The sequence below is a fragment of the Stegostoma tigrinum genome, chromosome 9 (genome assembly GCF_030684315.1).
Source record: "Stegostoma tigrinum isolate sSteTig4 chromosome 9, sSteTig4.hap1, whole genome shotgun sequence".
Lineage (NCBI taxonomy): Eukaryota > Metazoa > Chordata > Chondrichthyes > Orectolobiformes > Stegostomatidae > Stegostoma > Stegostoma tigrinum.
Genome location: NC_081362.1, coordinates 90,714,980 through 90,731,427, shown reverse-complemented (window position 1 = coordinate 90,731,427; position 16,448 = coordinate 90,714,980).

Here is a 16,448-nt window from a genome sequence, read left to right as displayed (position 1 = left end):
GGCACCCTTGTTTGTTTTCTTCACCCCTGTGGATGACTGTCTATGTAGAGTCTGCACATTCTCCCTGTGTTTGCATGGGTTTCCTTCCACTGTCTAAAAAATGTGCACATTAGGTTGATCAGCCGTGGGAAATGCAGGGTTACAGGGATAGTGTTGCTTTTTGGAGGGTCAGTGCGGACTTGATGGGCTGAATGGCCTGCTTCCACATTGTAGAGTTTCACGATCATCTCAACTGGCCATGTAGCCTACTTTCTCATTCTCTAATCTCAGGCACTGTCCAGCAAGGACCAACCCCTCCCACAGCATCTCAAATCCCCAGATCCCAGCACTTAACAGGAAAAGCATCTGTCAGAGATAATGGGAACTGAAGATGCTGGAGAATCCAAGATAACAAAGTGTGGAGCTGGATGAACACAGCAGGCCAAGCAGCATCTCAGGAGCACAAAAGCTGATGTTTCAGACCGACTGATGAAGGGTCTAGGCCCGAAACGTCAGCTTTTGTGCTCCTGAGATGCTGCTTGACCTGCTGTGTTCATCCAGCTCCACACTTTGTTAAAGCGTCTGTTTTCTGGTTTTGGTTGTAGTGTTGGAGTTGCCCCCGCTGATTGCAGAGTGAATTCAGCTAGATTCTGCTGAATCTGTGCTTAAAGATGTTTCAATGAAGTTACAGAGCCACACTTAAGACAAGGAGTTACTCCACCTATCTCCCAAAAGCCAATACCAGCTGGAGAATTTCAGTTCAGTTTAAATAAAGTTTCCAGGAGATTACGGACCCCAGCTTCTCTTACCTTACCGACTCTTATTGTGAGACTATGGAAGGTGGTGTAATTTCCTGTACAGACAGTGAACTCCAGTCCTTTATGACCCCAGAGCTGCAAGCAAGAGTTAATGCCAGATATTATGGAATGGAAAAGGAGGAGAATATTCCTGATCAGTTAACTGGTATGAATAAGACCCCCCAAAGAGGATCCCCCTCATTCTCACATACCATCCCAACAACCTCCGGATACAACGCATCATCCTTCGACACTTCCGCCATTTACAATCCGAACCCCACCACCCAAGACATTTTTCCATCCCCACCCTTGTCTGCCTTCCGGAGAGACCACTCTCTCTGTGACTCCCTTGTTCGCTCCACACTGCCCTCCAACCCCACCACACCCAGCACCTTCCCCTGCAACCGCAGGAAATGCTACACTTGCCCCCACACCTCCTCCCTCACCCCTATCCCAGGCCCCAAGATGACTTTCCATATTAAGCAGAGGTTCACCTGCACATCTGCCAATGTGGTATACTGTATCCATTGTACCCGGTGTGGCTTCCTCTACATTGGGGAAACCACGCGGAGGCTTGGGGACCGCTTTGCAGAACACCTCCACTCGGTTCGCAATAAACAACTGCACCTCCAAGTCGCGAACCATTTCCACTCCCCCTCCCATTCTTTAGATGACATGTCCATCATGGGCCTCCTGCAGTGCCACAATGATGCCACCCGAAGGTTGCAGGAACAGCAACTCATATTCCGCTTGGGAACCCTGCAGCCCAATGATATCAATGTGGGCTTCACCAGCTTCAAAATCTCCCCTTCGCCCACCGCATCCCAAAACCAGCCCAGTTCGTCCCCTCCCCCCACTGCACCACACAACCAGCCCAGCTCTTCCCCTCCACCCACTGCATCCCAAAACCAGTCCAACCTGTCTCTGCCTCCCTAACCTGTTCTTCCTCTCACCCATCCCTTCCTCCCACCCCAAGCCGCACCTCCATCTCCTACCTACTAACTTCACCCCACCTCCTTGATCTGTCCATCTTCCCTGGACTGACCTATCCACTCCCTACCTCCCCACCTATACTCTCCTCTCTACCTATCTTCTTTTCTCTCCATCTTCGGTCCGCCTCCCCCTCTCTCCCTATTTATTCCAGAACCCTCACCCCATCCCCCTCTCTGATGAAGGGTCTAGGCCCGAAACGTCAGCTTTTGTGCTCCTGAGATGCTGCTTGGCCTGCTGTGTTCATCCAGCCTCACATTTTATTATCCTGGATTCTCCAGCATCTGCGGTTCCCATTATCACTGAATAAGAGGTGAGACATCCAATAATCTTTCTTATGGCTGGACTACAGTACATGGGACACAATGTACCAACAGAAATTCCATACTGTACCCATTATATCTTGTCTCTCTAGAAGCCTCCAACAGCATTCCATGGAACTGGCAGTCATTAGTCACTGACTCATTTCCCTGAATGTTAAACATTACAAGCTTTGGAGGAATGTGACAATCTGGAAGCCTTGCTAACTGTTGTGATTAATTCAGAAGTCGCACAACACCAGGTTATAGTCCAACAGGTTTATTTGAAATCAGAGGGCAGCCCCTTTGTCAGAGGTGTACCTGACTGCACCCCAGGACAATACTGGCACATCCACATCATTAATTCAGAGGCCAAAGTTCGGAATCAGGTTCAGATTCTTGTTGCAATGCTCTGCTGGCTTCGATCTGCGTCAGAAACCTCTCTGTCCAAATAATTTGCAAGGGTCATAAAACTAGCACAATGCAGAGGCCATAGTCTGTTTGTCAGATGGTGTGTCCGGCTCCACCCATCCCTGTCCAAGGAACCTGGGACCATGAGTCATATAGGAACAGTGTATCAACATAAGACCGTAAGATATAGGAGCAGAATTAGGCCATTCACCCCATTGAGTCTGCTCCGCCATTCGATCACGGCCAATGTGTTTTTCAGTCCCATTCTCAGGCCTTCTCCCTGTAACCCTTGATCCCCTTACCAATCCACAATGTAGACCATGGTCACCATGGGCACCAAGAGCAGGACAGGAATCACAGAGCACCAGTAAAATGTCATTGGGAACATGTGTTCCAGGAAGAGGCCATTCTGTCCCTCAAGCCTGTTCAGCCATTTAACTGGACTATGGTTGATCTCAGAACAGGAGGTCGCACATTTAAGACTGAAATGGTGAGGAATTTCATCTCTAGATGGTAGTGAATCTGTTGAATTCTTTGCCACAGAGAGCTGTCAATGCTGGGTGATTAAGCATATTCAATGCTGAGACAGATTGTTAAGCAGTCAGGGAATCGAGGGTTATAGGGAAAAGGCGGAAAAGTGGACTATCAGATCAGCCATGATCTCATTGAATAGCAGAGTAGACTCAATGGGCTGAATAGCCTAGTTCTGATTCCACATTTTATGGTTTTCTGATCACAGACACCTAGCCTTTTCTTCAATGACTTGTTTGTGGTGACCATCCTTGTCAAAAAGGTATCACTTTTTGGCCACGATAACAAAGTGTGGAGCTGGATGAACACAGCAGGCCAAGCAGCATCTCAGGAGCACAAAATCTGACGTTTTGGGCCTAGACCCTTCATCAGAGAGGGGGATGGGGAGAGGGAACTGGAATAAATAGGGAGAGAAGGGGAGGCGGACGGAAGATGGAGAGAAAAGAAGATAGGTGGAGAGGAGAGTATAGGTGGGGAGGGGATAGGTCAGTCCAGGGAAGATGGACAGGTCAAGGAGGTGGGATGAGGTGGTAGGTAGGAAATGGAGGTGCAGCTTGAGGTGGGAGGAAGGGATGGGTGAGAGGGAGAACAGGTTAGGGAAGCAGAGATGGTATCAATGTGGACTTCACAAGCTTCAAAATCTCCCCTTCCCCCACTGCATCCCAAAACCAGCCCAGCCTGTCTCTGCTTCCCTAACCTGTTCTTCCTATCATCCATCCCTTCCTCCCACCTCAAGCCGCACCGCCATTTCCTACCCACCACCTCATCCCGCCTCCTTGACCTGTCCATCTTCCCTGGACTGACCTATCCCCTCCCTACCTCCCCACCTATACTCTCCTCTCTACCTATCGTGTTTTGTCTCCATCTTCCGTCCGCCTCCCCCCGTCCCTATTTATTCCAGTTACTTCTCCCCATCCCCCTCTCTGATGAAGGGTCTAGGCCCGAAACGTCAGCTTTTGTGCTCCTGAGATGCTGCTGGGCCTGCTGTGTTCATCCAGCCTACATTTTATTATCTTGGATTCTCCAGCATCTGCAGTTCCCATTATCACTTTTTGGCACCTCTGGTTTCCTTCACTTTTGCTGACAGTCAACCAGTGTAGGATTGAAGTCACATGTAGACAAGGTGGGAGGGTGCCCAGTGTTGATGTCATCTGAGTGTTTCTTCTCCTGAGGGGATGCCAAAGCTTTTGAGCATTGGCGGTTCAAGGCCTGGGTAGCTATTGGGGGAGGCAAAGAAGTCAGGGAATGCTCAAGCGATCAACATGTTGCCAACCCCTAACCACTCATAAGTAGGTGTTGGTGAGCCACCTTCTTGGGCTGCTGCAGTCCATAGGAGGCTGATGTGTGCACAGAGCTGCTGTTATTCCATCCCTAAAGCTTTCTATAATAGAAGGGTTTCAGGACCCTGGAATAACCTTGTGATGATATCAAAGAGCTGCACATGGCTGAGCATAAATAGAACAGTATGGAGACTGTTTGGAGGCACTGCACACTCTGGTAGGGCACCTATGGGCAGCAACTCTCTAGATTGGACCCACATGAGCACACGGACACAAATACACTTAAAGAAGGCACACAAAATAAGATTAGTCCTTACCTAAAATAATTATGATTCAGAGCCTGGTCTAGCTGTGATGACTATGTATATTGGCTTGTAATATTCATGTGCAGAAAATAGTGGGGATCGGTTAGCTCAGTTGGCCAGATAGCTGGTGAGTGTTGCTAACTGTGCTGGCTGAGGTTACCAGGAAGGTCAAACCTCTCTCCCCTGCTGAGGAGTAGTGACCAATAGGTTAAACTCACCACCAACAGCTGTCACTCTGTAGTGAGGTAGTGGAACTACCGTGACTTACCATTTTCTACAATAAATAGAGCCACTGTGACATCCAGTACTAAAGATATTTCTTAACTTTTCCTTCTCCTCAACCTGAACCCAAACTAACAGTCTGGCATCAAACCAAAAGATTACCCCATTGAATCCCTGTAGTGTGGGAGCAGGCCATTCAGCCCATCAGCCCAAAAAGCACAAAAACGTCTCTCCTTCCTCAGGAGGCTGAGGAAATTCGTCATGTCGATGAGGACCCTCACCAACTTTTACAGATGAGCCACAGAAAGCATTCTATCTGGGGGTGCATAACTGCTCTGCCCAGGGCCACAAGAAACTACTGAAGGTGGTGTGCACAGCCCAGATCATCATGGAAGCCTACCTCCCATCAATTGGCTCCATTTGCACTTCTTGTTGCTGTGGAAAGGCTGTGAACATCATCAAAGACCCATGTCATCCTGGTAATGCTCTCCTACAGCCTCTTCCATCAGGCAGAAGATACAGAAGCTTGAACACACACATCAACAGGCTCAAGAACAGCTTTTTCCTTGCCTATTAGGCTGATGAATGGACCTCTCTAACTTCAAATAATGCTGATCTTGCTCTGTGCACTCTATCCTGTACGTCTTGCTCTGTCAAAGCACCCTTTGATTTCTATGTCCTTGTTTACTATGATCTGCTCACAGCACAAAGCCTTTCACTGTACATAGTTATGTATGACTACAATGAATCAAGTCAAGTCCACACCAAAACTCCAAACAGCATCCCACCAGACCCACACTATCCCTGCATTCCTCACGGCTTACCTACATATCATCACCATCCCACCTTACCTACATATCCCTGGATACTATGGGACAGTTTAACATGGTCAATCCACTAACCTGCACATCTTTGGACTGTGGGAGGAAACTAGAGGAGACCCACGCAGACACAGGGAGAATGCGCAAGCTCCACTCAGACGGTCGCCTGGAGGCTGAAATCAAACCCAGGCCCCTGGCGCTGTGAGGCAGCAGAGCAAGCAACTGAACAATTGTGCCACCTTTGTACTGCGCTCTCCTCCTTACTGACACTCCTTTTGGATTAATTTTTTGGCAATGTGTCTTAATAACTCCAATTTTGTTTTTGTATCAAACTTGCCTTTTTCTTCCTCATGTGATGCTGCTGTTGACGGCAAGGCCAACATTTATTATCCATTGCTAACTGCATATGATCTGAGTGTCTTGCTAGATCCATTTCTGAGGACAGTTAAGAATCAATCACATTGCTGTGGGTCTGGAGTCACATGTAGGGCCTAGACTGTGTGAAGACGGCAGATTTCCTTCCCTAAAGGACCTCAGTTAACAGGTTGCATTTTGCAATGATCGCATTCATTTCTGAAATCAGCTTTACTGAAATGTCTCCAGCCGGAAGGATTTGCCAGTATGCCCTTCTCATTAGCTCTGGTCTCCTGCTTCCTATCCCCTTGTACAGGGCACCAGTACATTCCCACTACACCATCAATGTGTCTCCATTTACTCTGTTCACTTCTGTGAAAGGCTTTGGGATGTTTAAACATGGCAAAGGTGTAATATAAATGTAGAATGTTGCTGTTAAAAGCAGCGAGGCCCTGGCACAGCAAACAAGCAGATTCAGCATGTTTCCAGTTGCAAACTCTTCTCGGAATCATATAGAGAAGATCCCGAATCTGACTGTTTTCTTTCTCAGTAATCAGCAAAAAATAGTGCAGCTCCTGTTCCTAGAAGTCTGACCCTGAAATTATAACTCAGCGTTCATTATTCTCAAGGGCAGATCTCAGAACAAACAGTGAGGTGTTTGGTGCAAGCAAAGATATTCAGTTTCATCACCTTTTAACAAGACCCAGTCATTTTATTTGCTGCCGACATTGCTAACCTGCATTTAGTTAGCACCTATAATGTTCCCAAAAATGCTTCATTCCAGGGTCATCAAACTCAATCTAACACTGAGCTACAAAAGTAGATATGAGCAGAAGTGACAGCCGACCTTGTTAAAGGGGTAGATTTTTAAGGAGTATCTGAAAGACGGGCAGAGAGGGTAAAAAATGGAAAGGTTTTGGAAGGGAGCACCCAAGTTTAGAGAGATAACAAGGTGTAGAGCTGGATGAACACAGCAGGCCAAGCAGCATCAGAGGGGCAGGAAAGCTGACGTTTCGAGCCTAGACCCTTCTTCAGAACAAGAGATAACAAGGTGTGGAGCTGGAGGAACACAGCAGGCCAAGCAGCATCAGAGGGGCAGGAAAGCTGACGTTTCGAGCCTAGACCCTTCTTCAGAAAAGCTTCGTGTTCGGGCAGTTGAAGTGATGCAGCTGAAGGAAATCTAAATGCAAAAGGAGCCAGAACTAAAGGACTATAGGCTTCAGGGAGTTGGAGAAGATTATAGAGATGAAAAGGGACCAATCTCCTGAAGGACAATTCCCAAACAAGATATCAAGAGTTGCGTGACTGAAAGACAAATGTGCATGTACAAGCACAGTGGTTAATTTAGTCCCCTCTGGTCGTAAAGAGTGACACAAAATAAACTGATGGGGGCAGGAGATGCCAGGAGAATTGTCCATTTTCACAGGGAATTAAACCCTCAGGAGTGGAAACTTTGATTTTCTTTAAAAACCTCCCTAGCCCAGGGCTACAGAGAATAATTGTTGCACAGTGTCAGCAGCTCCACCTCCCTAACTTGTTGTAGGTTATTTACCTTGAACTGAGGTTAAATAGAGACAATGATTAAACACAGGTTTGGACATAAAATTACCGGTTATCAAGGAGATTTACAGTTACCACACTGATTCGCCTCACTTGTGAGTCGTTTGTAATCCACCGATGAAAGTATTGGACAACTTTCTGAATATTTGAATCTGTCTTTTATGAGCAATGTTTCCCAGCTGTGACTCCCCTCCCACAGTCCATCTTCTTCAGACGCCCTAGTGCAGCTTTGCTCAAAAGGCTCTCCTACTCAGACTCCCATCACTCGCCCTCAGCAAAACTGAGCTCATCCAAAACACTGACAGTAATATCCTACCCGAGTCCCGTTTGCACATTACCCCCACACTCTTTCCCTCTCCATTGGCTCCTGGTCCTATAATGCTCCAACCCATATCTTCAGGGTGTTATGGATCAAACCAGACCCCTCAAAATATATTAAGAAGGTGGCCTAATCCCTAACTTTTTCTTATTTCAAGGGATAATGCCAGGTGCTGTGTTCCAGATGCAATTCCACTGAGTAAACCACTCACTCAAAGTTAAACAAAACACAATTTATTCAAACACTATCGTTAAAATGCAAAGAAAGAGACAGGAACTTGGAATAACTTGACTGTATTGGAAAACCTAATAGAATAATAGAAACAGTAGCTATTACTAATTAACTGCTCTAATATAGTAACATCTTTTGGTAAAAGGCAAATTCAGAAAATAGGCTAGAAAGAGAACCCCCAACTTTTGGCTGTAATTGAGAGAGGGGTCAAACTAGCTTCCACGTCTTCAAGACTCCAACAGCAACTTATGCTGAAATAAAAATCAAAATTCCTGGTTCTGTGGGTGAGAGCTTGACCACACCCGTCCAGGCTGCTTCTATTGTTCCAGCTTTAAAGAAAAAATATCCAAGGCTTCTCAAGTTGTTTATCTTCTCAAACCTAGCTCAACACCTGCTTCAAAGCTAACCAGGACAAAACACACTGCTTAAAGCCACAGCATTGTTGCAGTGTTTAAATCCTTCCAGAGCATCTCCATCCTCTACTCACAAACACAAAATCCCCTTCCAACCCCACATCCTTCTCAGTCAAACTTTTAGTGAATTTTCCATTTTCTTCACATCCTCTCCACTTCCTTCCAACAGAGGCAGTCGTTCATTCAGTCTCCTAGTCTGTGTCAATCCCTGTGTAGGCCTCTCCACCTTGCTCTCCTCCACAGTCATACAGCATGGAAACTATCCAACCAGTCCATGCCAAACATAATTCCAAACTAAACTGGTCCCACCTGCCTGCTTCTGGCCCTTGTCCTTCCAAACCTTTTCTATTCATGGGCATATCCAAATATCTTTTAAACATTGCAGTTGTACACACATCCACCACTTCCTCAGTAGGTTCATTCCATACGTGAACCACCCCCTGCGCAAAAAAATTTTCCCCTCATGTCTTTTTTTTTAAACTCTCTAATCCCACATTAAAAATATGCCCTCTAGTCTTGAAATTCCCTGTTCTAGGGGATAGACAACTGGCCATTACTCTATTGATGCCTATCATTATTTTATAAACTTCTATCAGGTTGCATGTCAACCTCCTATGCTCCAGTGAGAAAAGTCCCAGCCTATCCAGTCTCTCCTTATAAACCAAACTTTCCACACCCGGCAACATCCTGGTAAATCTCTCCTGAGCCCTGTTCAGCTTGATAATCCTTCCTGTAACAGGGCGACCAGTACTGGAGAGAGAGTACTGGACACAGTATTCCAGAAGTGGCCTCACTAATGTCCTGTTCAACCTCAACATAGCATCCAAGAACGTTGTACTCAAACTCTACATTTTTCACCAAGCATTTCAGCACCTGCACTTTGTTCTTTGGTTTTGAGTCGATTTTCCATCTGTTGCAATGCCATGAAATGACTTTGAGATGTTTTTACTAAATTTAAGGGGACTTTAGACATGTTAATTGTTGTCATTTAGTTTGAGAAATAACTTCATATTGGTATTTTAAGCAGCGTTGAACACCTCCTTTCGTGGGATGTGGGAGACACTGACAAAGCCAGCAATTGTCTCTCATCCCTAAGTGCCTTCGAATTAAGAGCCTTGCTAATCCACCTCAGTGTCAGCCACATGGCTGTGGGACCAGAGTCACATGTAGGCCAGACTGATTAAGGATTGCAGACTCCTTCCCTCAAGGATTTCAGTGAATGGGATGGGGTTTTCATCACAGAGAGGGGAAAGATTTAAAAGGGAAATGAGGGGCAGATGTTTCACACAGAGGGTGGTGTGTATATGGAACGAGCTGCCAGAGGAGGTGGTGGAGGCTGGCACAATTACTACATTGTAAAGGCATCTGGATGGGTACATGAATAAGAAGGATTTTGGGTCAAATGCTGGCAAATGGGACTAGATCAAAATAGTGTATGTGGTCAGCATGGACCACAGGGTCTGTTTCCATGCTGTACATCTCTATGAGTATTAATTCATCATTAGACTCTTAATTCCAGATTATTAAATTCAAATTCACCATGGCAGGGCTAGAACATTACCTGGGTCTCGGGATTAAGAGTCCAGTGATAATACCATTAGGCCATCACCAACTCAGGTAAAGACAGTAGATTGCCTTCCCTAAGGGCATTGGAGAGCCAAGATTCAATTCCAGATTTATTAATTGAATTCAGATTTTACCAGCTGCTGTGATGGGATTTGAATTCATGCTGCTGTGTTACTGCAACGCCATCTCCCCTGCATTTCCCAGGAGATTGTCCTTCTATCTGCGGCAAATCCCACAAAAAGCTCAAATTTTCTTCCACAGATTTTAACACACGCCTAAATGTCTAGCATTCCTCACGCACACTGAACTAACACTCCAGGCTCACATTATCTGTTGCACTTTTGTATCTGTTTCCAGAAAGTTGTCTCACTATCATTTTCTCTCAAGGCCAAAGACATAGTTTCCAGTGAATTCAAGACAGAATGGCTACAGAGGATTAAGCAGCATTTGGAAATCTCAGCACATTGACGCGACAATAACGTTATATCTGAACGGAGCGTGCTATCGCTAAGAAAATGCTGAGGTAAAACAACCATGAGTTTCATTAAAGCCGAGATCTCAACATTGGCCACACTGCAAGTGTTACATTGGTTAGGAAACATGTTGGGGCGTCGCAAAACCATGAAAGGTGCTAGAAAAATGCAAGATTGCCCCTCAAACTCCTTGGAAAACACAATTATGTCAGTTATAAATGCTGGCATACTTCAGTTCATTCATAGGCCAATCCTTTGGAAAACTCAGCAATGGGACAGTAAATCATTCCTGTGATGACCCCATCTCAAGGTCAAAGATGGAGAGAATGGAACCATCAAACGCCAACTTTAAGTAACTCTATCTTGAGCAGAATGAGGCGTTCCAAACTGGACAGTATTCACAAAGGCATACTCGTACTTAGTAAACAGAAGCTCAGCACGACTTGCAATCTTCACATGAAGCCAATGCATGGACAATGATGGCACTCAATAAGATGGCTCCTGACAGAGTGCAAGGTCTTGTTTGCAATTTTGCACTACAAGGGCCACACTGTTCCTTGAATTTGATCAGTAAACATCAACGCTGTGAACGGCTGCTCGAGAAGTTTGGGCCCAGTGAATTGGGCCTTTGTGTCGAAGCCAGGCGCCAGAGCCCCACATGATTCATGTGCTGCTAATTATGGACTTAACGGTGCATTGTGATCTGCTCAAGGGCCTCACAAGGCAAGCCGCAGTTAGGGCTGCTCTCGTTACATAACCCGCTTAAGGTTGCCTGAACAAAATGACATCTCCCCGCCAAGACCTCCCCATTCTGCTGTGAACCACCTCCACACACACACACACACGCATACACCCTGATACTCACAGACAGCAAACATCTCAAAGTATAACAGCCTCCAATCAGCAAGGCCATCTGCCCTTCTCCATTAACTTAGCTTGGCCATTCTGATAACCAAGCTGCCCTCTCTACTGGATGCTAAGGAAAACATTGACCATCTAACAATGTTTTTTAAGACGTCAAACCAAATCCAACATTCTGATACAACGTGACTGATGGACATTTGCTCCTGACTTTGTTGCCAGTGCATGATAAAGGGGGTGGAATTGTGCTTCATAAGTATTCAGTAAATATCTGTGACAGTCACGGAGCCGAATTCATAATGGTGGGGGCAGACAGCTGTGCAACAATTGACCACAGAGAAATAATTCAGACATTTAATTTGCTAATCAATGAATCAAATACTTGGAAATATGTGAGAACATGTGTGTAAATGTGCCTGTGCAAGAGGGTATGTGAGAGTTCATTTGAGAGTGTGTGTGTGTGAGAGATAGAGAGGAAGAGAAAACATAGAACATAGAACATTACAGCACAGGCCCTTCGGCCCTCGATGTTGTGCCGACCTGTCATACCGATCTCAAGCCCATCTAACCTACACTATTCCATGTACGTCCTTATGCTTATCCAATGACGACTTAAATGTACCTAAAGTTGGCGAATCTACTCCCGTTGCAGGCAAAGCATTCCATTCCCTTACTACTCTCTGAGTAAAGGAACTACCTCTGACAGCTGTCCTATATCTTTCACCCCTCAATTTAAAGCTATGCCCCCTCGCGCTCGCCGTCACCATCCTAGGAAAAAGGCTCCCCCTATCCACCCTATCTACCCCTCTGATTATTTTTTATGTCTCAATTAAGTCACCTCTCAAACTTCTTCTCTCTAACGAAAACAGCCTCAAGTCCCTCAGCCTTTCCTCGTAAGACCTTCCCTCCATACCAGGCAACATGTGTGTGTGTCTGTGAGTGTGAGAGTGTGTGTGTGTGTGAGAGAGACAGAGATAGATAGAGAGAAGGAGAGTGTGTGTTTGAGAGTGTGTGTGTGTGTGCGCGTGTGCGTGTGAGAGAGTGAATGTCTCTGCATGTGAGAAGTGTCCAAGTCTGTATAGTATGGTCTGCATATGTGATAGTGTGAAGTGAGCGCATGTGTGAATGCGTGTATGTGTTCATGTGTGAGGTAATGTGTGTGAGTGGGTTTGAGAGAGTGAATGTGGGTCTGTGTTGAGGACAGGTGTCTGAATGGACGTGTGAATATGTGTGTGCGAGAGAGAGGTGCTTGTGTGTGTGAATATGAGGGAGTGTGACATGGTGTATGTGCGAGTAACAACGTAGGTATGTGTCTGCAAGTTGTGCTGTGGTTTGTGTACGAATGTGAGAGAGTGTGTTTGAGAAAAAGTGTGAGATTGTATGTTTGTTTTTCCTTTATTCATTCACAGGATGAGAGCATTGCTGACCAGGCAGCATTTATTGCCAATCCCTAATTACCCAGAGGGCAGTTAAGAGTCAATCACATTGCTGTGGGTCTGGAGCCACAACAGGCCAGACCAGGTAAGGATGGCAGCTTCCTTTCCTGAAGGACATTAGCAAACCAGAAGGATTTTTCCAACTATCGACAATGGATTCATGATTATTAAATTCCTAATTCCAGATTCTAATTCTTCTGAATTCAAATTCCAGTGTCTGCCATGGCAGGATTTGATGGGTACCCAGACATTAGCTAAGTTTCTCGGTTGACAGTCCAGCAATAATACCATTAGACCATCACCTCCCCAATGACAGACTGGGACAGGGGAACACTGGACGATGAAGGAGGAAGTTGTGACATTGAGTTGTCCCACACAGTCTCAGTAATGATGTCTGTCTTACCAATGAGGTATCGAGTTAGTACCATATAATAAGCTCCAACTGGAGACCCTCTTCTCATAAAACTAGCTTTCTTCTTCCATACTATATCAAACAGTTCCCGTAAATCCCAACCAGGAAAGGGAATGGTGGCAAAGGATTTACCAGGCGGATCTTATCCCATGATGAGCTGTGGTGAGGATTCACCCTACAACATGGTGGCAATGATAGATATTGTTCATTCTTACAACTAGATAGCAAGTGATGGGTGCCAGCAGTCAGCAACTGGAAGAACTAAATCTTCAAGATTCATGCAGAAAAGAAATCTATGCAAGATTCCACAAGACAAGATCTCCTATCGATGGTGACAAGCTGATAAAAATATGCAGCATTGAGTGTAACCTCCAACCTCCATGGAACTGACGATCTCATCACACCAAAACAATTACAGATTAGCATCAGATGCCAACAACGTGTAGAATTCAGAAGAGATAGAATTGTTGATGAACCTTTGTCAGATCTGTCAAGAATCAAAGAAAGACTTGATTCTGAAGAAAGCCATTCAGGTGGGGAATGAAGCAGAAGTCCAGAAGTGACACAGATCAACTTTAAGAGGGGAAAAATCAACTTTATCACAGGAGATCAGCATAACAAGATCATGCCAAGCAAGAGCCAATCCTCAAATGAAACTGTTCTTTGTAATTCATTCATGTGATCGCTGACCAGGCCAGCATTTAGTGAGCCATCCCTAATTTCTCCCATAAGGATTTTAAGAGTCAACAACATTGCTGTGGACTTGGAGTCACATGCTGAGCACACCAGATAAGGATGGCAGATTTCCTCCCTTAAAGGGGCATCAGTGAACCACACAGGTTTTTCCCCAACAACTGAGAATGGTTTCATGGCTGTCATCAGACTCTTAATTCCAGGCATTGGATTCAAATTTCACCTTCTGCTAAGGCAGGATTCGAACCCAGGTCCCCTGGACATTACCGGAGTCTCTGGGTTAATAGAGCAGTGATTATACCATGAGGCCATTACCCACCCAGTAACCCTTTCACCAGTAACACATTAACTGCAATTACTCTCCAGCCACAGCTGAGGCTGACATTCGTCCATAAAAGCACTCCATTGCGGCAGAATGCATGTGGTGGGATTTCGGGTGTGCCAGTGTGATTGAGAATATGTACGTGTGTGTATGTATGAATGTGCAAATACATATGTGAGTGACTGAACATGCTCATGCAAGTGTGTATATGTGTGTGCATGTGTGTTTTACAGAACAACATTGATTTACCTGTTTAAGTAGGCTTTTATCTCATCATTACCACTATTATATGGGCCCCGTTTGAGTCAATATTTATAAATCTGTGCTAATCATACCATTGTAAAAAACAAGATTGAAATAAACAACTAGCAAGGGCTCAGTGTTCAGCTTCCATACCACGCCAGTAAACTGTCACATAAAACAAAAATTAATTGTTAATTACAGCACTCACACTCAATAGAAATTGATCCATTCAACAAATCCTCTGGGACATCAGAAAGGATTTGTTGTCTCGCTCGAGATTAATGGCAATAGAAGGACACAAGAATAGAAGCATCACTGAGATAAGGCAAAATATTTAAATGTCAGCAGGATAGGAACTCAGTTCCAGTATTAATGGGGAACAATTCTCTTTAAAATAATCGACGTGTTCCGCAAGCCATGCTCATAACTTAACCCTTTTAAAGCCAAGGGGTTATTTCATAGAATCCCTAGAGTGTGGGAACAGGCCCATCAGCCCAACAAGTCCATGCCAACCCTCAAAGCATCCCACCCAGACCCATCCCCCTATAACTCACCTAACCTGCACATTCCTGAACACTTTGGGCAATGTAGCATGGCCAATCCACCTAAGCTGCACATCTCTGGATTGTGGGAGGAAACCATAGCACCTGGAGGAAACCCATGCAGAGAACATGCAAACTCCACACTGACAGTCACCTGAGGGTGGAATTGAACCTAGGTCCCTGGCACTGTGAGACAGCAGTGCTAACCACTGAGCCACCATGCCTCCTGTATTTCTGCATCTGTTGTAACCTTCATCAATTCAAGTTTATCAGGCACTGACCCACATTAATCCCCATTTATCCATAGTCCCCGTGGCCATTTACCACCGCTATCCTCTATTCCTGTAATGCCTTCACCCTTATAATTCTCATCCTGCTTTACAAATCCGTCAATGGCGTCACCCTTCCCTACCTTAATGGCTTTTTCCACCTCGCAAACCTACAGGATCTCTCCATTCTTTGGGGCACTGACTTCTTTAGCATTCCCCGCCTGACTTTACCCCCATTTTCTGTGGCCTTGCCTGCACTGACTAGATACCAAACCCCAAAATTCCTTCTCAACATTTCTTACTGTTCGCTCCTCCTTCAAGACACACCCTGACCAAGGTCACACTATCTGAAGGCTGTGCCTTTGACTCGGTCACATTTCCTCTCTGGCTTATCTTCCTGCGACACACCTTGGAGTGCTTTGCAAAACTGAAAGCACTACGTAAATGCAAGTTACTGTTGTTCCAAATGGACAGTGTTTGGAATTGTCGCAGTAAGCAATAAACCATACACTGGGGTCTGAAACAGGCACAGAGATCAGGATAATGGCTAGGATATTATTGCAGGTCTCAAAGATCCTGGCAAAGGGAGGCCGATAAAAATTATTTCTAGTATTGTTGGCAGCACGACTCTAGTTTCAGGCTTTTGTTGATGTAAGAACAGACTGCAACAGGATGCCAAAGGGCAGAAACACAATTTTGCTCATTTCTTGAATCTGTCGGAAACTTATGAGAATTTAACCCATTGCAACTTTGCCATGGTATTCATTTTCCTTTAAAATCGGATTGGTTCGATATTATTCTTTATTCACAATCCCCTCACATATGGATATAGAATTATAGAGCCGTAGAGGTCCACAGTGTGTAAACAGGCCCTTCAGCCCAACTTGTCCATGCTGTCTACTTTTCACAATGATCTAGTCCCATTTGCCTGCATTTCATCCATATCCCTCCATACTTATCCTATCCATGTGCCTATCTAAACGTTTCTTAAATGGTGAAATTGTACTCACTGCCACTCTGTCCCTGGCAGCCCATTCCAGACACTCACCACCCTTTGTGTGAAAATAATGCCCCTCCTGGACCCTTTGGTTTCTCTTCCCTCTCACCTTAAACCTATGC